We start from the raw sequence: 22,210 nt of genomic DNA on the forward strand, positions 1-22,210 counted from the left end.
GAAGAGCTACGTTTGCAGGAAAGAAGCATGTTTCATTTTCATTTTAAACCAAGAGCAGTTGTTACCTGAAGAAGTGTCTCTTTGTCTCTCTCTTCTATCCGGAGGCTTACAGAAAACTCCAAGAGTCTTAAGCTAAGTCAAAGCAAATATGCCTGTGTTTTGCTAACTAATTTTAAAGAGAGAGTTGAAGCCTATAAGAGGAATATTGCTTTAATTGGAACTTTCAGTGATAGGTTAACAGTTAAGAATTGTATCTTGTCATGTTTATGTGTTATTCAATTGTTAAAAGTTAAGCTAATTCATTTGTTATAGTTAAATTGTGTTATTAAATTTGTTTTGATAAAAGCTTCCTAGTTTGCTAGTAGAATCACACCTGGAGAGAAACATCTTATCCTCACACCAATGCCAAAATAGAACATTATTGGGTCTAGTCTCCCAAGTTCACCCTTAGCCCCTCCTTCAAGTCACTTTCACCAGGTGTTCCAGTTCCCAGGTGTTATCGGCTATCCTGGAGGATTTGGAGAATGTATGTGTTCCCCTATCGTCACCTTGGAAGGCAAACACGTTGGTGGAATGGGATAGCAGTTTCTGAGTTGTGGCACTTACAATGATGTGAATGTAAAGGCAGTGAAGACCAATCAAAGAAAAACCGATTCAAGAGAGAATCCTCCAAGAGTTCAATGATCAGAACTCCTTCAAAAGGAAGACAACAAACTGAAATTCTCCATCATCTTTTTGCTGCATTACACACTGTTAGGGTACCAGATCAGAAACCTCAAGGTATATTATGAAGCCAGACTAGACCCCAACAATTTTCTATTTTGGCATTCATGTGAGGATAAGATCTTTCCCTCCAGGTGTGATTCTACTGAAACACTGGGAAGCTTTTATCAAAAAATGTTTTTATTTAACACCACAGTTTAACTATCGCAAATGAATTAGCTTAACCCACAATGCTTAAATATGACAAGATACAAGTCTTAACTGCTAACCTATACTGAGTTCTAATTCAAGCAATATCCCTCTTATAGACTTAAACCCCCTCTTTAAAGTTAGTTAGCAAAACACAGGCATATTTGCTGTGTCTTAGGTTACCAACCCAGGAGCTTTCAGAGAGGTCTTCTCAGAGAGAGAGAGTCAAAGCTACTGCTTTCTTCTGACAGCCCAGACAGCAACTTCCTTTGTTTGTAAAATGAAACTGAAACAGTTTGGTTTGGTTTGGTTTGATTTGATTTATTATTGTCACATATCTTAACATACAGTGAAAAGTATTGTTTCTTGCGCGCTATGCAGACAAAACATACTGTTCGTAGAGGAGGAAATGAAAGAGTGCAGAATGTAGTGTTATAGTCATAGCTAGGGTGTAGACAAAGATCAACTTAATGCAAGGTAAGTCCATTCAAAAGTCTGACAGCAGCAGGGAAGAAGCTGTTCTTGAGTCGGTTGGTACGTGATCTGACTTTTGTATCTTTTTCCCGATGGAAGAAGGTGGAAGAGAGAATGTCTGGGGCGCATGGGGTCCTTAATTATGCTAGCTGCTTTTCCGAGGCAGCAGGCAGTGTAGACAGAGTCAATGGATGGGAGGCTGGTTTGCGTGATGGATTGGGCTACATTCACGACCTTTTGTAGTTCCTTGCAGTCTTGGACAGAGCAGGAGCCATACCAAGCTGTGATACAACCAGAAAGAATGCCTCCTATGGTGCATCTGTAAAAGCTGGTGAGAGTTGCAGCTGACATGCCAAATTTCCTTAGTCTTCTGAAAAAGTAGAGGCGTTGGTGGGCTTTCTTAACTATAGTGACGGCATGGGGGGGACCTGGACAAGTTGTTGGTGATCTGGACACTAAAAACCTGAAGCTCTCGACCCTTTCTACTTCGTCGCCTTTGATGTAGACAGGGGCATTTTCTTCTTTACGCTTCCTGAAGTCGATGACAATCTCCTTCATTTTGTTGACCTTGAGGGAGAGATTATTGTTGCCCCACCAGTTTTCCCTATCTCATTCCTGTACTCTGTCTCATCATTTTTTGAGATCCGATCCACTGCGGTGGTGTCGTCAGCAAACTTGAAAATCGAATTGGAGGGGAATTTGGCCGCACAGTCATAGGTGTATAAGGAGGAAAGTAGGGGGCTGAGAACACAGCCTTGTGGGGCACCAGTTTTGAGAATGATTGGGGAGGTGGTGTTGTTGTTTACTATCCTTACTGATTGTGGTCTGTGAGTTAGGAAGTTCAGGATCCAGTATTTCTGGGAAGAAACAGTATTTCTTCCCAGCAAGCTTGGCACTTCCCGTTAACCACATGACTCTGTTATCCTAGTCTGAAATCCAAGGAGAACCTAAATAAACAAAAAATCCATTAACTCTACAAACAAACACTCCCCTTGCTAAAATCAGAATCAATTATTATTCTGCATTCTTAGCATTTTCTGTATTTTCCCCAGACAAATTGACTCCTGTAACAAAACATTACCTCTTAAAGCAGCCCCACCTTAAACACAAAATATATTAAAATAGTAGTGTCAACATACCTCCTCCCTGTAAAAAAACAACAATATGAACAGATAGCCTCATTTTTCAAAACCTCTGGTTTTCACACTCTTAGTATTCTATAAAGCATATACATCTTATTACATTTAAGCGTGCAAACAGAACAGTGGTATGGTCCAGTTCAGTCTTTCTTTTCCAACATAGAATGTCCCATCCTTCTTCCATCAAAGGGCGGCACGGTAGCACAGTGGTTAACACTGCTGCTTCACAGCTCCAGGGACCTGGGTTCGATTCCCGGCTTGGGTCACTGTCTGTGTGGAGTTTGCACATTCTTCTCGTGTCTGCGTGGGTTTCCTCTGGGTGCTCCGGTTTCCTCCCACAGTCCAAAGATGTGCGGGTTAGGTTGATTGGCCATGCTAAAAAAAAATTGCCCTTTAGAGTCCTGAGATGCGTAGGTTAGAGGGTAAATGTGTAGGGCCTGGGTGGGATTGTGGTCGGTGCAGACTCAATGGGCCAAATGGCCTCTTTCTGCACTGTAGGGTTTCTATGATTCTATGAAAGTCATTAAAAGGATGGGCGAAGTTTTTACCTTGCAAACTGGTAATGAATGTGAAAGAATTCACCAACAGTATTTACCTGGAATTATGGTGAAATTACAATGTGGAAATAGGCCATTCAGCCCTATCAGAGCTGTTGGTCTTTATCATTATTATTATTACATGAGCAGTAACCGTAATATCAATGGGCTGCTCCATTCCTATATCTTTTTTCCAATTTGCTTTAAGTAATTATGCAACATTTTAAAATACCAAAATGGTCTCTACTTCAGTCACTATTTCCAGTCGGGAATACTGCATCCTCAGAACTTTCTGTTCAAGGTTGCTCCCATTTTTGGTATTAAATTTTTGACATTTAATCTTTGGCCGATAATTCCCTATTCTGGGCCCATCAATTACTGTAAACAATCTATTTCTATCTACTCTGCCCCATTGCTTCATGATTTGAAAAATCTCTTTCAACTAGAAAACCTCTTTCAGTTAGAAATAGGAAAGGAGCGGTCACATTGCTAGGAGTTTACTATAGGCCCCCAAATAGTAATAGAGATGTGGAGGAAGAAATTGCTAAGCAGATTATGGATATGTGTGGGGGTCACAGGGTAGTTGTCATGGGGGACTTTAACTTTCCAAATATTGATTGGAACCTTTGTAGGTCAAATAGTTTGGATGGGGCAGTTTTTGTGCAGTGTGTGCGGGAGGGTTTCCTGACACAATATGTGGATGGGCCGACTAGAGGTGAGGCCACATTGGATTTGGTACTGGGAAATGAACCGGGCCAAGTGTTAGATTTGGTTGTGGGAGAGCAATTTGGAGATAGTGACCACAATTCGGTGTCTTTTGTTATTGCAATGGAGAGGGATAGGGCCGTACGGCAGGGCAAGGTTTACAATTGGGGGAGGGGTAATTATGATGCAATTAGGCAAGAATTAGGGGGCATAAGTTGGGAACAGAAACTGTCAGAGAAAGGAACTAATGAAAAGTGGAATTTTTTCAAGGAACAAATACTGGATGTCCTTGATAGGTATGTTCCTGTCAGGCAGGGAGGAAATGGCCGAGTGAGGGAACCATGGTTCACAAAAGAGGTGGAATGTCTTGTGAAAAGGAAGAGGGAAGCTTATGTCGGGATGAGGAAACAAGGTTCAGATGGCTCGATTGAGGGTTACAAGTTAGCAAGGAATGAGCTGAAAAAGGGGCTTAGGAGAGCTAGGAGGGGACATGAGAAGTCCTTGGCGGGTCGGATCAAGGAAAACCCCAAGGCTTTTTACTCTTATGTGAGGAATAAAAGAATGACCAGGGTGAGGTTAGGGCCGGTCAAGGACAGTAGTGGGAACTTGTGTATGGAGTCAGTAGAGATAGGCGAGGTGATGAATGAATACTTTTCTTCAGTGTTCACCAAGGAGAGGGGCCATGTTTTTGAGGAAGAGAAGGTGTTACAGGCTAATAGGCTGGAGGAAATAGATGTTCGGAGGGAGGATGTCTTGGCAGTTTTGAATAAACTGAAGGTCGATAAGTCCCCTGGGCCTGATGAAATGTATCCTAGGATTCTTTGGGAGGCAAGGGATGAGATTGCAGAGCCTTTGGCGTTGATCTTTGGGTCCTCGCTGTCCACGGGGATGGTGCCAGAGGACTGGAGAATGGCGAATGTTGTTCCTCTGTTTAAGAAAGGGAATAGAAATGACCCTGGTAATTATAGACCGGTTAGTCTTACTTCGGTGGTTGGTAAATTGATGGAAAGGGTCCTTAGGGATGGGATTTACGACCATTTAGAAAGATGCGGATTAATCCGAGATAGTCAGCACGGATTCGTGAAGGGCAAGTCGTGCCTCACAAATTTGATAGAATTTTTTGAGGAGGTAACTAAGTGTGTTGATGAAGGTAGGGCAGTTGATGTCATATACATGGATTTTAGTAAGGCGTTTGATAAGGTCCCCCATGGTCGGCTTATGATGAAAGTGAGGAGGTGTGGGATAGAGGGAAAGTTGGCCGATTGGATAGGCAACTGGCTGTCTGACCGAAGACAGAGGGTGGTGGTCGATGGAAAATTTTCGGATTGGAGGCAGGTTGCTAGCGGTGTGCCGCAGGGATCAGTGCTTGGTCCTCTGCTCTTTGTGATTTTTATTAATGACTTAGAGGAGGGGGCTGAAGGGTGGATCAGTAAATTTGCTGATGACACCAAGATTGGTGGAGTAGTGGATGAGGTGGAGGGCTGTTGTAGGCTGCAAAGAGACATAGATAGGATGCAAAGCTGGGCTGAAAAATGGCAAATGGAGTTTAACCCTGATAAATGTGAGGTGATTCATTTTGGTAGGACAAATTTAAATGTGGATTACAGGGTCAAAGGTAGGGTTCTGAAGACTGTGGAGGAACAGAGAGATCTTGGGGTCCATATCCACAGATCTCTAAAGGTTGCCACTCAAGTGGATAGAGCTGTGAAGAAGGCCTGTAGTGTGTTAGCTTTTATTAACAGGGGGTTGGAGTTTAAGAGCCGTGGGGTTATGCTGCAACTGTACAGGACCTTGGTGAGACCACATTTGGAATATTGTGTGCAGTTCTGGTCACCTCACTATAGGAAGGATGTGGAAGCGCTGGAAGGAGTGCAGAGGAGATTTACCAGGATGCTGCCTGGTTTGGAGGGTAGGTCATATGAGGAAAGGTTGAGGGAGCTAGGGCTATTCTCTCTGGAGTGGAGGAGGCTGAGGGGAGACTTAATAGAGGTGTATAAAATGATGAAGGGGATAGATAGAGTGAACGTTCAAAGACTATTTCCTCGGGTGGATGGAGCTATTACAAGGGGGCATAACTATAGGGTTCGTGGTGGGAGATACAGGACGGATATCAGAGGTAGGTTCTTTACGCAGAGAGTGGTTGGGGTGTGGAATGGACTGCCTGCAGTGATAGTGGAGTCAGACACTTTAGAAACATTTAAGCGGTTATTGGATAGGCACATGGAGCACACCAGGATGATAGGGAGTGGGATAGCTTGATCTTGGTTTCAGATAAAGCTCGGCACAACATCGTGGGCCGAAGGGCCTGTTCTGTGCTGTACTGTTCTATGTTCTATGTTCTAACTCACCCTGTAATCTCTTGTTTTAATAAAGGTAATGCCATTTCATTGTATCTGTACTTTTTCATTAAAGGCAGCATCCTAGAGAAACTGTGCTGTACTCACTCTGTTGCCTCTACATGCTTCTTAGTGTGGGGTCCAAACAACCCTCATCGCTTGTTGGGCCACACAAAGTTACCCTTGGGTATTCTCAATACTGGCCCTTTGAAAGAGTTGTCCAATTAATCTCACCCCTCTGCTTTCTCCTTAGGGTCCTGCAAATGTTCCCTTTTCAAGAATACTCCAATAGTGACCTTACTAAAGTTTTATATACATTCAGTCATACATATCCATTTAACAGAATTGTGGTCTGAGCATGGAGCATTTGGCAACTGCAGTGTCCACTGCTGCTGAGGCCCTAATAACAATCTTTTATAAATATTAAAACAGTTATGGTAGCCTGATCATTTACTGTGCTTTTTGCTGCTCTGTGCAGTTTACTGGATATCCTGAGACACCATCCAGCAATTGAGGTATGCTGGAAATGGTCAAGGTTGCTGCCTCGTTGGACATTGTCATAAGCGGCTCCTTCAGTTGTGCCCAAAAACAGATTCAGGAACTGCTACCAGCACTAAAATGCAAGCAGTGAAAGCAGCGGAACCACCTGATGACCCAGCACAAAGGACTGGGAAGATGTTAGAATTTCAAGATGATTTCACTGACACACACTCACTCCTACTCCAGGAGCAGGTAGAAGGAGCACAAGTTTAAATTTTGTATCTCTCAAAATATGTATTATGACCAAGGCAAAGCTTTGAAGCAATAGGTATATACACATACAAATCATCAACTGGATAGTGAATTTAGCAGTCGTTCGTTTTAACTGTGCTAAGTGATGGGCTAGAATGAGCTAATAGCAAATTAGAAGAAGTGCCAGAGTGATACGATATGATCCATGAAGAGTATAGAATTGTGTGTAGGCCACCAGTGACCAGGTGCTCTTGGGGAATCTGATATTTGAAAAAAATTACAGAGCCGCCTTCTTCCCATGAAGAAAGAGATGAATATATTTACCTTGCTGAAATTCATCAAATCACCTGCTTGATACGTCTGTAGACTGAAGGTTAATTGATACTCTTGTGGCACCTTGAAATGAGCCAAAGTTCAGGGCTATGGTAACCTTGACAGGTAGTGATTGAGATGGCTGGAGATCAGATTCTAAAAGTCAGCACAACCTCTGTCAGTGGCTCCCTGGTGAAATGGAGCCTGCAAAGGCAGTTGTCTTTCAAGCATTCCAAGCATGGTGTGCCCCTGCCTATTGACACAGCTTCATGGGCCAGGGCTGATGCATGGTTGCTGTGCTGGACTGCAGTTAAGATGTGGTTGCTGTTCAGGTACGTTGCTATGGTGATATGGAACAGATTACTGCAATTGGGCTGGTTTATACTGAGCATGTGAAGTTTGAATGGCTTCCATTGTGTGAGGTAATTTATCATTGATGTTTCGCCAGTTGATTTATTGTGTGCCTTGATGTTGAGAAATTAGTGCCATTTTTAAAAACTTATTGCCTTATATTCTACAGTTCTGAAAGCATTGATAATGCAAGTTCACCATTGCAGTAAAACGTAAGACATTTAATTTTGTGTTTTTGCTGGATTGAATCAAAATCAACAAAACATTGAGGTAATTTTGATAATCAGCTTTATTGATAATCTTGCTGCCTTATTAATTCCATAAATCCTGGCAGACTCCAGGGAAATCAATGGACCAGAATTTAAAAAGCTCAAGGTTAATGGTTATCACAAAAAAAGCTATAAATATTAATTAAAATATCTTCCTGGGGGTAATTCCCTGATTTGGTACTCATGGCAAGGGGTGGTAATCACAGAGTTTATCTGTCAGGAGTGATTCTGATTTTGGATTGCGGCAGAGATTGAACAATTTCCTGTTGTGTTATGTAAATTATCTTGTTGCCGTGAGCAACTAGCTGGAGGTGAGGTGCAGTATTACAATAAGAAAAATGGAGAAGGGGGTTGGTGTGATGACGGAACATTGTTTGATCACAGCCTTCACTAAGATAAGATCTGTGAGTGTTTCGTTGATGAAGATTGTGCCATCATGGAGTAGGCAGAGGATGGGAACAAATTTTTGAGAACAGTCCAATTTGAGGACACTCCATAAGCCCTTGCAGTTGACAGAATCAAAGACTTTTATCAGGTCGAAAAGGAGCAACTGTCTTATTTGGAACTCAGTTGTGGACTGTTGGGTGTGGCTATGAGATCTTGACAAGACAGTGTGTGCTGGAGACAGACCTGTGAAAATCAGCTGTTGCCACCCTCATTTGGTTTGTCTGCAAGGCTTTTGAGGCAAGCCATGGCTTCTCAATATTGAATGACAGAGATGGAAAAGCCTGTGTAAGAATCCCCTATAGCAGCAGAGCATTTTGTGGCAACATTACTGGAAGTTTTTATATATTAAAAATCTTTGAGGACTGTTGCCATCAAAAAGAGGTTTGGTTTAGTTCTGAGTTTACTTAAAGCCAAAATCTTGTGGGAAATGTTTGTAGCAGTACTGTTAACTTGTGTCTTTCAGGGTTATTTATTTTCCTCCTTTTATTTTAATAAATATTTAAATTTACTTTAAAATCTTCACAGGTGGTCTGAAATTTATTTCTCCTGACTTCAGATACCTCCTCATGATTGTAAAATTGTTGTGGTAGCTTCTTCAAGTTCCCTTTTGGGATTTGGGGAGTCTGGCACTTACTATCTGCTGTATTAACAATATGATTTGGAGGAGTTTCTTAAAGACAAGCATGGGAAGTAATTTAGCATTCATATGGTTGAACTGAATCACTAAGACTTGAATGATCAGAACCCCTTTGCAAAAGAGCTTCTACTAATCCTCTAAAAACGTAGGAACAGAACTATTCCATTCAGTCCCTCGAGCCTGCTGTGCCATCCAGTTAGCCTTGACTGACCTGCACCTCAATTCCATTTACCCACATTTCATGATATGCTTACACATCTATCTCAGTCTTAAGAGCTCCAATTATCCTGCCATTTACAATTTTTGGGTGAGAGTTCCAGGTTTCTTCTACTCTTGCTTATGAAAAAATGCTTCCTGATTTTGCTCCTGAATGATCCATATCTAAGTGTAAGATTATATCCCCTTATTCCTGACTCCTGCACCAAACCTCCTTATCTACATTTTAAATATCTTGATCAGATCACCCATCAACCTTCTAACTTCAAGCTAAGTGCATGCAGCTTGTGCTCATCATTTAGCCACAGTTTCAGACATTTCCATATTTAAAGTAAAGTTTATTTATTAATCACAAGTAGGCTTACATTAACACTGCAATGAAGTTACTGTGAAAATCCCCTAGTCGCCACACTCTGGCGTCTGTTCGGGTACACTGAGGGAGAATTTAGTATGGCCAATCTGCCTAACCTGCACATCTTTGGACTGTAGGAGGAAACTGGAGCACCCGGAGGAAACACACACAGACACAGGGAGAATGTGCAAACACCACACAGACAGTGACGCAAGCCGGAAATCGAACCGGGTCCCTAGCGCTGTGAGGCAGCAGCGCTAACCACGGGGCCGCCCTGAAGGGGGTGGCCATTTTGGTGGTAGGCCCTTTTTAAAATGGAGTTGGCTGCATTGCCAGTCTTACCGGACCATCACTTGCCTCATTCATTGCAGTTGAAATCATTCCCTATGTTTCTAGACACAGACCTTCCCTGATGGATGGACAAATTGTACAAAGCTAGCTTTGGAAAAACGACACCGCTTAACTTTATGGGCGAACCCATCCGTGGCCAGAGCAAAGTGACGACCAAAGCCATTGAACATTGCTTCTGTAGTTGTATGTAGTCTCTGGTGGTACATTGATTCCACTTGCTCAATCTGGAGTTGGTGCTTTAAATCCGAACAAAGTATTGATTTATATCAACTGGCATTGTTATGTAGAAATCATTAAATCCCCTCAGGCCATGTCCTAATGGGTAGCATCAGGGCCGCTTCTTTAAACAGTAATATTTTTTAAAAATCAAGCGATCAATAGGAAAAAAATGTCAGCCAGCTGTTAATCTTTCTAACAGTTTGATCTTTAAAACAAACACTGCAGCTGCAGTTGATTTCAAACTTGAAGTTTCAAGGCCAATTGATTACTGCTTCTGGCTCTGCTACCAATGCAAAATGTATGACAGTGAGCACAGTGTATTCTTGGATGTAGCATATAATTTGTGCCCACTCAGTAGTTTGCACAAATTTTTCAGTGTGGTCTTTTTTTGTGAAATAGCATGCGCTAAATTTGTGCTGAAAATAAATTTTTGATTTCTTTTAAATGCCTGGCAGATGGCCAAGGCTGGGGAAGAAAGGGGGCCAGAATAACGAGCAGCAAGAGAACCTCCAAACTGCAAAGGCAGCAGTCGATAGGTGAAAAGCAAACATGAGGTAGAAAAAGAAGCACATTTTCCTGCTGCTCTGTCTGGTCATGGAATTGTAATTAGATGTTTGTGGGCTTGCCTCAGAGAGAGAAAAAAAAATCGCACTCCACTGGCAATAGCTGACAATTTCTGCCTGAGCTGCCCCCTCCCCCTCCCCACTCCATGACACACACCCACCGTGCACATGGACACCTTTTTTTCACTTTGAAACCGCCTCCCAAGAGATTGCTCAGCGTTCAGTCAGGAGTCGCCACAATAGGAAGAGGGCTGAGCTGACATTTTTTTTTCTACTGAATTGTTTTGAAATCACAGTTGATTTATTCTTAGAGTGAGGAAGTGACGTACGTTTGAAACAAAAATATACTTGCTCTGTTGAGGACGAATGCTTTCCTTTTTACAATGAGAATGCTTCAAATCTGATCGCTTTCTTTGCCAGTATCTGTTTTGAGTTGCATTTTTGCGAATTGAATGTGAAATTTTGGAGCAAGAGTAGAAATATTTATTGCAGTGTAGGTGTACCTTGTGATTTTGGGCAATCACCGGGTGTGCAATGTGTCTTTTACACTTACGTTTTAGGCAAGTGGCTCTGTCTAAAACACAAAGGAAACTAAATATATCCAGTGAACGGTGATTATTCTTATAAACGTCTATTTATGGAAATGTTTAAAATGTTTTATTTAAGTTGAAGGACGCATTAATTACCCAATTTTTTTGTTTAAACTGGAAAATAAAGCATTTTGCCATAGTCTGTTATCCAGGCAAAAAGAAAATGATAATTTCCCCTGATGACTGAGGCTATTACAATGCCTTGATCCTATGCCAAATGTATTGTTATAACATGATGGCTACATTACGAGCAAATTAATAAGTGCTTTTTCCTTCCAGTTCAGATTCAGACAAAAATAATTCCTAATTTTTTATGCTTATTAAATCAGAATTTTTGGTAACATTCAAAGGGAGCGTTGGGGGGGCGGGGGGGTGGGGGGGGGTTCACACCTTACACTCAGGTTCCTAGAAGGAAAGGCAAATAGAAAGGGCTACAAAGAGTATGCGAATAAATTTTTGCAAATAGTGTTTTATTCTCATAGCATCATGTGGTCTAATTTAGTGATTACAGAGGATAATTTAAGACCAGGACCTGGATTTTCAGTCATATTGAATCTACGCCTTAGCCAAAATGGTGCTGAGATCCTGGATCCGGATGCTACATGCCCAGATCCTATTTTCCCCGGTGGGGGGAGCAGTGTGATTCATGCATGGAAGAAACCTAATCCAACAGGGGCATTTGAACTCTGTGCTGAGTTCAAACAAAACCATTTTTACTGGTGTGAAGTTCGTTACCTGCAGTCTATGACTTAGATTTTTAAAAGTAGACCGGAATTTGCTTAAAAGGTGGATAAGGTCTGTGCAACTGTCAAGTTTATTAAATCCCCTGTTCTTTAAATTTGAAAAGAAAATTGCCCATTGTGTCTCTGAGTTGAAGAAAATTGGTGCTTACAATTTCTATAGATGTTTGTTGACATAAGCCTCAGGGTTTCATGATATTATAACTGCTTTGTTGCTTCCACAACCTCTCATTATCACAGTGGGAGGCTTGCAAATTCAGTTTGATTGACAGACCCAATAGGTTATAAGATCTGCGGTTATGAATACAAATGTTTTTTTTATAAGGGATTAAATACTTTAAATTATTTCAGTTTATTGATTAGCCTTATTTATATTCATTCAAGGAATGCGGGCTTCGTTGGCTGCCCATCCCTAATTGCCTTTGAAAAGTTGGTGGTGAGCTGACTTCTTGAATCGCTGCAATCCCTGTAGCATAGGTACACTCAGAGTGCTGTTGGGGAGGGAGTACCAGGATTTTGACCCAGCATCAGTGAAGGAAAGGCAATAATTTCCAAGTCAGGAAGGTGAGTGGCATGGAGGGGAACTTCTAAGTGGTAGTATTCCCATGTATCTGCTCATTCATGACCTTCAATATACTTTCAAACAGGTATATCATTTTGGATGCTGTTGAGGGGGATAGCCTGTCAGGGGGAGATACTAGCAGTCGCCAGGCCTATGACACCACAGCTGGTTCTGCTTTGGGAAAGGGTCGGGCAAAGAGCAAGCGAGCAGTAGTAATAGGGGACTCGCTAGTTAGAGGCATGGACAGGCGTTTCTGTGGCCGCAATCGAGACTCCAGGATGGTGTGTTGCCTCCCTGGTGCCAGGGTCAAGGACGTCTCTGAGCGATTGCAGGACATTCTTAAGGGGGAGGGGGAGCAGCCAGAGGTCATTGTACATATTGGTACCAACGACATAGGTGGGAAAAGGGGATGAGGCCCTGAAATGTGAATATAGAGAGTTAGGCAGAAGGCTAACGTGCAGGACCTCGAAGGTAGTAATTTCAGGACTACTACCGGTGCCATGTGCTAGTGAGAGTAGGAATAGGAGGATTAGGCAGATGAATGCCTGGCTTGAGAGCTGATGCAAGAGGCAGGGATTTAGATTTTTGGATCATTGGGATCTTTTCTGGGGAAGGGCTGACCTGTTCAAGAGGGATGGGTTACATTTGAACTGGAGGGGGACTAACATCCTGGCGGGGAGATTTGCTAGAGCCACTCAGGAGTGTTTAAACTAGTTTGGCAGGGGGGTGGGATCCAAAGCAGTAGGGAGACAGAAGAGAAGTTTGAGGACAGCACGGAAGTTAAAGAGAGCACATTAATTAGTAAAGGCAGTGTCAGTAATCCTAGTAAGAAGTTTAACAACACCAGGTTAAAGTCCAACAGGTTTATTTGGTAGCAAAAGCCACACAAGCTTTCGAGGCTCTGAGCCCCTTCTTCAGGTGAGTGGGAATTCTGTTCACAAACAGAACTTATAAGACACAGACTCAATTTACATGAATAATGGTTGGAATGCGAATACTTACAACTAATCATTGGGGAAACATTGGGGAAACATTGGGGAAACTATGCAGACGCTGCGACAACGGATGAATGAACACCGCTCGACAATCACCAGGCAAGACTGTTCTCTTCCTGTTGGGGAGCACTTCAGCGGTCACGGGCATTCGGCCTCTGATATTCGGGTAAGCGTTCTCCAAGGCGGCCTTCGCGACACACGACAGCGCAGAGTCGCGGAGCAGAAACTGATAGCCAGGTTCCGCACACACAAGGACAGCCTCAACCGGGATATTGGGTTTATGTCACACTATTTCACATAAATATTTCTGCTTTTTTCCTCCTGAGTCTTTATCATGCGATCCTAGAATCAGAATTTATGTCACACTATTTGTAACTCCCACAGTTGCGTGGACCTGCAGAGTTTCACTGGCTGTCTTGTCTGGAGACAATACACATCTTTTTAGCCTGTCTTGATGCTCTCTCCACTCCCATTGTTTTGTTTCTTAAAGACTGGATTAGTTGTAAGTATTCGCATTCCAACCATTATTCATGTAAATTGAGTCTGTGTCTTATAAGTTCTGTTTGTGAACAGAATTCCCACTCACCTGAAGAAGGGGCTCAGAGCCTCGAAAGCTTGTGTGGCTTTTGCTACCAAATAAACCTGTTGGACTTTAACCTGGTGTTGTTAAACTTCTTACTGTGTTTACCCCAGTCCAACGCCGGCATCTCCACATCATGAGTAATCCTAGTACCAGACAGATCAGACCGAAGCAAGACAGAGAGCAAGGGAAATCCAGATTAAACTGCATTTATTTCAATGTAAGAGGCCTGACAGGCAAGGCAGATGAACTCAGGGCATTGATGGGTATGTGGGACTGGGATATTATAGCAATTACTGAAACATGGCTAAGGGAGGGACAGGACTGGCAGCTTAATGTTCCAGGGTACAGATGCTATAGGAAAGATAGAACAGGAGGTAAGAGAGGAGGGGGAGTTGCACTTTTGATTAAGGAAAACATCACGGTCTTACTGAGAGGCGATATATCCGAGGGTTCGGCCACTGAGTCTATATGACTAGAATGAGAAATAAGAAGGGGGAAATCACTTTGATAGGGTTGTACTATAGGCCCCCAAATAGTCAGCGGGAAATTGAGGAGCAAACATGTAAGGAGATTACAGATAGCTCCAAGAAAAATAGGGTGGTAATAGTCGAAGATTTTAACTTTCCCAACATTGACTGGGACAGCCATAGTATTAGAGGGTTGGATGAAGAGAAATTTGTTGAGTGTATTCAGGAGGAATTTCTCATTCAGTATGTGGATGGCCCAACTAGAGAGGGGGCAAAACTTGACCTCCTCTTGGGAAATAAGGAAGGGCAGGTGACAGAACTATTAGTGAGGGATCACTTTGGGACCAGTGACCATAATTCTATTAGTTTTAAGATTGCTATGGAGAATGATAGGTCTGTCCCAAAAGTTAATATTCTAAATTGGGGCAAGGCCAATTTTGATGGTATCAGGCAGGAACTTTCAAAAGTTAATTGGGGGAGTCTGTGGGAAAGCAAAGGGGCATCTGGTAAGTGGCACGCTTTCAAAAGTGTGTTAACCAGGGTTCAGGGGAAACGCATTCCTCTGAGAGTGAAGGGCAAGGCTGGCAGAAGTAAGGAACCCTGGATGACTCGGGATATTGAGGCCCTGGTCAAGAAGAAGAACGAGGCACATGACGTGCATAGGCAGCTGGGATCAAGTGAATCCCTTGAAGAGTATAGGGGGTGTAGGAGGAGAGTTTAGAGAGAAATCAGGAGGGCAAAAAGGGGACATGAGATTGTTTTGGCAGATAAGGCAAAGGAGAATCCAAAGAGCTTCTACAAACACATAAAGGGCAAAAGAGTAACAAGGGAGAGAGTAGGGCCTCTTAAGGATCAACAAGGTAATCTATGTGCGGATCCACAAGAGATGGGTGAGATCCTAAATGAATATTTCTCATCAGTATTTACTGTTGAGAAAAGCATGGATGTTAGGGAACTTGGGGAATTAAATATTGATGTCTTGAGGAGTGTACATATTACAGAGAAGGAGGTGCTGGAAGTCTTAAAGTGCATCAAGGTAGATAAATCTGCGGGACCTGATGAGGCATATCCCAGGATGTTGTGGGAGGCTAGGGAGGAAATTGCTGGTCCCCTAGCTGAGATATTTGAATCATCAATAGTCACGGGTGAGGTGCCTGAAGATTGGAGAGTGGCAAATGTTGTGCCTTTGTTGAAAAAGGACTGCAGGGAAAAGCCTGGGAACTACAGGCCAGTGAGCCTCACATCTGTGATGGGTAAATTGTTGGAAGGTGTTTTGAGAGACAGGATCTACAGGCATTTAGAGATGCAAGGACTGATTAGGGACAGTCAGCATGGCTTTGTGAGTGGAAAATCATGTCTCACAAATTTGATTGAGTTTTTTGAAGGGGTAACCAAGAAGGTAGATGAGGGCAGTGCAGTTGATGTTGTCTACGTGGACTTTAGCAAGGCCTTTGACAAGGTACCGCATGGTAGGTTGTTGCATAAAGTTAAATCTCACGAGATCCAGGGTGAGGTATCTAAATGGATACAAAATTGGCTTCTTGACAGAAGCCAGACGGTGATTGTAGAAAGTTGTTTTTCAAACTGGAGGCCTGTGACCAGCGGTGTGCCTCAGGGATCAGTGCTGGGCCCACTGTTAGTTGTCATTTATATGAATGATTTGGATGAGAATATAGGGGGCATGGTTAGTAAGTTTGCAGATGACACAAAGATTGGTGGCATAGTGGACAGTGAAGAAAGTTATCTCCAATTGCAACGGGATCTTGATCAATTGGGCCAGTGGGCTGACGAATGGCAGATAGAGTTTAATTTAGACAAATGTGAGGTGATGCATTTTGGTAGATTGAACCAGGGCAGTACTTACTCAGTTAATGGTAGGGTGCTGGGGAGAGTTACAGAACAAAGAGATCTAGGGGTACATGTTCATAGCTCCTTGAAAGTGGAGTCACAGGTGGACAGAGTGGTGAACAAGGCATTCGGCATGCTTGGTTTCATCGGTCAGAACATTGAATACAGGAGTTGGGACGTCTTGTTGAAGTTGTACAAGACATTGGTAAAGCCACACTTGGAATACTGTGTGCAATTCTGGTCACCCTATTATAGAAAGGATATTATTAAACTAGAAAGAGTGCAGAAAAGATTTACTAGGATGCTACTGGGACTTGATGGATTGAGTTATAGGGAGAGGCTGAATAGACTGGGACTTTTTTCTCTGGAGCGTAGGAGGCTGAGGGGCGACCTTATAGAGGTCTATAAAATAATGAGGGGCTTAGACAAGGTAGATAGTCAATATCTTTTCCCAAAGGTAGGGGGAGTCTAAAACTAGAGGGCATAGGTTTAAGGTGAGAGGGGAGAGACACAAAAGTGTTCAGAGGGGCAATTTTTTCACATAGAGGGTGGTGAGTGTCTGGAACAAGCTGCCAGAGGTAGCAGTAGAGGCGGGTACACTTTTATCTTTTAAAAAGCATTTAGATAGTTACATGGGTACGATGGGTATAGAGGGACATGGGCCAAATGCGGGCAATTGGGATTAGCTTCGGAGTTTTTTTTAAAAAAAGGGCGGCATGGTCAAGTTGGGCCGAAGGGCCTGTTTCCATGCTGTAAACCTCTATGACTTTATGACTCTAATATGCTAGTGATTGTGTGTTTGGAAGGTGCTGTCTAAGGAGCCTTGGTGCGTTCCAGTAGCTCATCTTGTAGATGGCACGCACTGTTGCTACTATGAATCAGGGATGGAGGGTGTGAATGTTTGTGGATGGGTTGTCAATCAAACGGGCTGCTTTGGATGATGTCAGCCTTCTTGAGTGTTGTTAGAATGGCACTCATCCAGGCAAAGGGAAAGTATTCCATCACATTCCCTACTTATGCCTTTGGGGCTTCAGGAAGTGAGTTACTTGCTGTAGGACTCCTAGCCTCTGACCTGTCCTTGAAGCCACAGCATTTATGTGGTTTGTCCGCTTTACCTCCAGGATGTTTCTAGTGGTGAATTCAGGAAGGATAATGCCATTGAATGTCAAGGGGTGATGGTTGGCTTCCTTATTTGGAGATGGTTATTCCCTTGCACTTGTCTGGCATGAACGTTACTTACTACCTGTCACCCCAAACCTGAATATTGTATAGGTTTTGCTACATTCGTACATGGTCTGCTTCACTATCAGAGAAGCTGCGAATGGTGCTGAACATTGTGCATTCATCAGCAAACATCCCCAGTTTTGACCTTATGATGGAAAGGAGGTCATTGATGAAGCAACTGAAGATGTTTGGGCCTAGGACACCACCCTGAAGAACTCCTGAAGTGATCTCCTGGAACTGAGATGACTGACCTCCAACAACCTCAACATCTTTCTTTGTGCTAGGTATGACTCCAACCAGCAGAGAGTTTCCCCTTGACTCCAGTTTTGTTAGGGCTCCTTGATGCCACACTCAGTCAAATGTGGCCTTGGTGTTATCTCACCTCTGGAGGTTCGTTATTTTGTCCATGTTTAAGTCAAGGCTGTAATGAGGTCATGGGCAGAACCCAAACTGAGCATCATTGAGCAACTTATTGCTAAGTAAATGCTACTTGATAGCATTTTAAACAACCCCTTTCATCACTTTACTGACGATCAAGAGTAGACTCAAGGAATGGTAATTGGCCAGGTTAGATTTGTCCTGCTGTTTGCGTCCAGAACATACCTGTGCAATTTTTCATATTGCCAGGCAAATGCCGGTATTGTAGCTGTGTTGGTACAGCTTGACTAGGGAGTGGCAAGTTCTGCAGCACAAGTCTTCAATCTTATTGCCGGAACATTGTCAGTGCTCTTGGCCTTTACAGTATATAGTCGTTTTTTGATACAGCTGGGAGGGAATCAAATTGGCTGAAGACTGGTATCTGTGGTGTTGGGGACCTCTGGAGGAAGCTAAGATGGTTCGTCTACTTGGCATAATCGCAAATGCTTCAGCCTAATCGATTGTACTGATGTGCTGGGCTCCCTCCTCAATGAGGATGGAGATATCTGTGAAGCCTTCTCCTCCAGTGAGTTGTTTAATTGTCCACCATCATTCATGGCTGGATGTGGCAGAATTGCAGGCTTTAATCTGATCCGTTGGTTGTGGAATTGCTTAGCTCTGTCTATTACTTGCTGCTTATGCTGTTTGGCACGGAAGTAATCCTGTGTTGTAGCTTCACCAGGTTGACACCTCACTTTTAGGTATGTCTGATGCTGCTCTGGGCATGCCGTTCTGTACTCTTCATTGAAACAAGGTTGGACTCCCGGTTTGGTGGTAATGGTAGAGTGGAGGATATGCCAGACAAAGAAGTTACAGATTGTGGTTGATTCTACTGCTGCTGATGGCCCACAGCATCTTGTGCTTGCTACATGCTTTAGTTGCTAGTTCTGTCCCTTTTAGCATGCTGGTAGTACCACATGACATGATGGAGGGTATCCTCATTGTGAAGACAGGGCTTCTCTCCACATTGACTGTGTGATGGTCACTCCTACTGATACTGTCATTGACTGATGCATCTAAGGCAAGCAGGTTGGTGAGGATGAGGTCCAAGTATGTTTTTCCCTCGTATTGGTTCCCTCACCACCTGCTGCTGACCCAGCCAGGCAGTCATATCTTTTATGCCCTGGCCAGCTCAATCTGTGGTGATACTACTGAGCCACTATTAGTGATGGACATTGAAGTCTCCCACCCAGAGTATATTCTGTGTCTTTGCAACCGTCAGCGCTTCCTCCAAGTGGTGTTCAACATGGAGAAGTACTGATTCATCAGCTGAGGAGTGGGGTGGTATGTGGTAGGTTTCCTTGCGCATGCTTGATGCCATAAGACTTCATGAAGGCTCCCTGTTGTCTGTATACCACAGTATGGCCACCTCTGCTGCATCTGCCCTGCTGGTGGGACAAGACATACCCAGGAATGGTGATGTGGTGTCTGGGACTGTGTGCAACATATGATTCCGTGAGTATAACTATGACTCACCTGTGTCAGAATTATACTCACTATAACTAGCTCTCAATTTTGGCACAAGCCATGTTGCCAAGGAGAATGTTGCAGGTGGGATTTGAACCCAGATTCCCAGAGCATTACGTTGGGCCTCTGTATTACTGACCCAGCAACTATATCATTTTGCCACCACCATCAATAAGAGTGTTGTGAATATAGTGAAGTCTGTCATAGATACTTAGAACTTTATTTTACTTAATCTCAGCGATGCTCTGAGGTCTGTCAGTGTTGAAATATGGGTGAATTAACATGGAGGATGTAAGGGCAAAGGGTGGTGGTTAAGGGGTATGGGTTGGCATGAGTGGGCACTGAATTGGCATAGAGGCTATGAAGTGCCATGGGCATGAATAGGGGTCAAGGCTAGCATTAGTCAGCACTATAGTTGGCTTAGGGACCATTAAAGGCCATGGGGTTGGCTAGAGGGGTAGAGATTGGTTTGGAAGTTATGAGGTACCATGGGGTTGGGTGGGGCCATGAATTGATGGGGCATGGGGAATGGGTGAGTCATGTGAGGAGTGAAGGCTATTGAGACAAACTACTTTCACTACAAGTGTAACGATGCTCCGGAGCACTGAGGCGGGTCTGTGGACCAGCCCGCCATGGCACTCAGCAGTCCCTGTTGCTGCCTCCAAACTATTTTCAGAGATGGTAGGCCAGACTTCAGCATGCACTTCCAGAACAAGAATGTGACATCCAGGAAAGCCTGGAATTTTCCTGACTCTGCGCACCTGTCTTGGGAGCAAACATCCCAGCCCAGGTTTCCTTGAAGAACGACACTTACAGAGAGGACATTGGCAGAAATCGTGGGCAAAAGTCCATGTTTCTTTGTCTGTCTGGCAATCATTAAAGGCACCTTTCCTGATTAAAACAGATGCTGCATTGAGTGGGTGTGAACATAAGATATTGGAGCAGGAGTAGACCATTTGGCCCCTCGCGCCTGCTCTGCCATTCAATATGATTCTGGCTGATCTTGTACTTCAGCTCCACCTTCCACCTTGCTCCACATTACCCTGATCCACCGATAGATCAAAAAACTGTCTGTCCCAATCATTAATTGAATCAACGATGGTGAATCTCCAACCCTCTTAGAGAATTCTAAAGATTCACAACCCTTCATTTCAGTCCTATGGCTATCTCCTTATCCTTAAACTGTGTCCACTTGTTTTAGATTCCCCACCCAGAGGAAGTTACCTCTCAGTGATCATCCTGTTGAACCCCTTCAGAACCTTGTATGTTTCAATGAGACCGCCACTCATTCTTCTAAACCTCCAAGACTATAGACCCAATTTACTCAACCTTTCACCACAGGACAACCCCTTCATACCAGGACCAATCTAGTGAACCAGATCAGGAGAGGTCAATTGAGTGGATTACCTTGAATAAAGTATTATAACATCAGGAGTAGCTTTATGACAGTAGTATTAGCTGTAATTTGCAAAAAATACACTTAAAAACACATCAATTAGTGGACCCTGGACTCTGAAACCACCTAGATAAGTAGTGATGCCTTTTTTCAGGCCTTAAGATGCCAGATATGCAGCAAGAACTAACTTCTACCTGCTGATGATCCTGTTCCAAAAGTCAGGTGTGGTTCATTTAAGTATTTGGGAAGCGCATCTTGTGGCTGTTGAGGTGCAACTGGAGCCTACGTCCCTATATTACTGCAGGAAGCCTGGAATGCATCATGTCACTTTGAAAGTGGAAGCCTGAAGCAGATTGGGCCAAAAAGACAGATAAACAATTATTTTGATTTTTCCAGATGGTGTTGGGGCTCAGCTTCTGCAAAAAATGGGAAAATTTGTAAAAGTATTTGATTTCACGGAGTCCTGGGACTGGTTCAAAAGACTTAGACCAAGGTCCTTAACGAGCAGATATGGGTGCCTGGGCCTAGCTGATGCTTCGACTAATAATTTGGGGTTACCCTGGAATGTTGTCGGAATTACTCAAAATGCTGCCGCAATAGAGGAATGGTGAGCAAAAGAGCTGTTTATTCCCTCACTTCTTCCATTGGAATATACAAATTGGGCAGAAACTTGTTTGTTCCACACTCTGCCCCAAATTGCAACACTCCCAAAACAACTCTACAACTCCATCGAGATTCCACAATGTCTGGGATCAAAGTTTTCTAGCCTACTGAAAGAATTACGGCAAGTGGTTTGAAATAAAAATTAAAACACTAAGGGCAGAATTTTATAATTTTTTGACTAAGTATCAACTCGGATCAGAAAAGCAGTGTGTAGCCCACTGGCTCCACTGCCCGAATTTCCTGCTTTTTTTTTGACACTTGTTAAAAAAATCCTGGAGATAGGTCCCACAACACCACGCTGGGCATAGCTAGAATATTGCCTGGGCATGACTCCTGGGGCTGTGCTTACCTGTGTGGCCTCGGTGGGTTATCTTTGCCAGGTCCCTGTTTCTCAGGACTTGTTGTAAACCCCACTGATGTGACATCAGGTTGGTGGGGTGGGGAAATCCTATTGTGGGGGGAATGATACGGTGGGGGAGTCCATATGTTAATGTATAGTAATGGAGTTTCCGACCTTTCATGGCGGGAATTCCATTACGTCATTGGCATGGGGCCGGGGACAATGGGAAATCCTGCTGGTGTTATACCCGTTTGGGGACTCACGTTGGATTCTTTTCCCAACAACTTTCCCACCTCCTGAAAATGGGGGCAGAGAATCCTGGCTGAAATTCCAACAGAACATCTTCTGACAGAATCTTTACATCAGT

General features: G+C 43.4%; 1 protein-coding gene across 5 annotated transcripts in view; it reads left to right on the top strand.

The window, feature by feature from the left end:
* LOC144499767 (microtubule-associated tumor suppressor candidate 2-like) overlaps positions 1–22,210 on the top strand; it is a 489,039-nt gene that overhangs the window by 141,344 nt on the left and 325,485 nt on the right. The gene's annotated exons all lie outside the window — the stretch shown is intronic.

This window comes from Mustelus asterias, chromosome 10 (assembly GCF_964213995.1).
Source record: "Mustelus asterias chromosome 10, sMusAst1.hap1.1, whole genome shotgun sequence".
In the NCBI taxonomy this organism is placed as follows: Eukaryota; Metazoa; Chordata; class Chondrichthyes; order Carcharhiniformes; family Triakidae; genus Mustelus; species Mustelus asterias.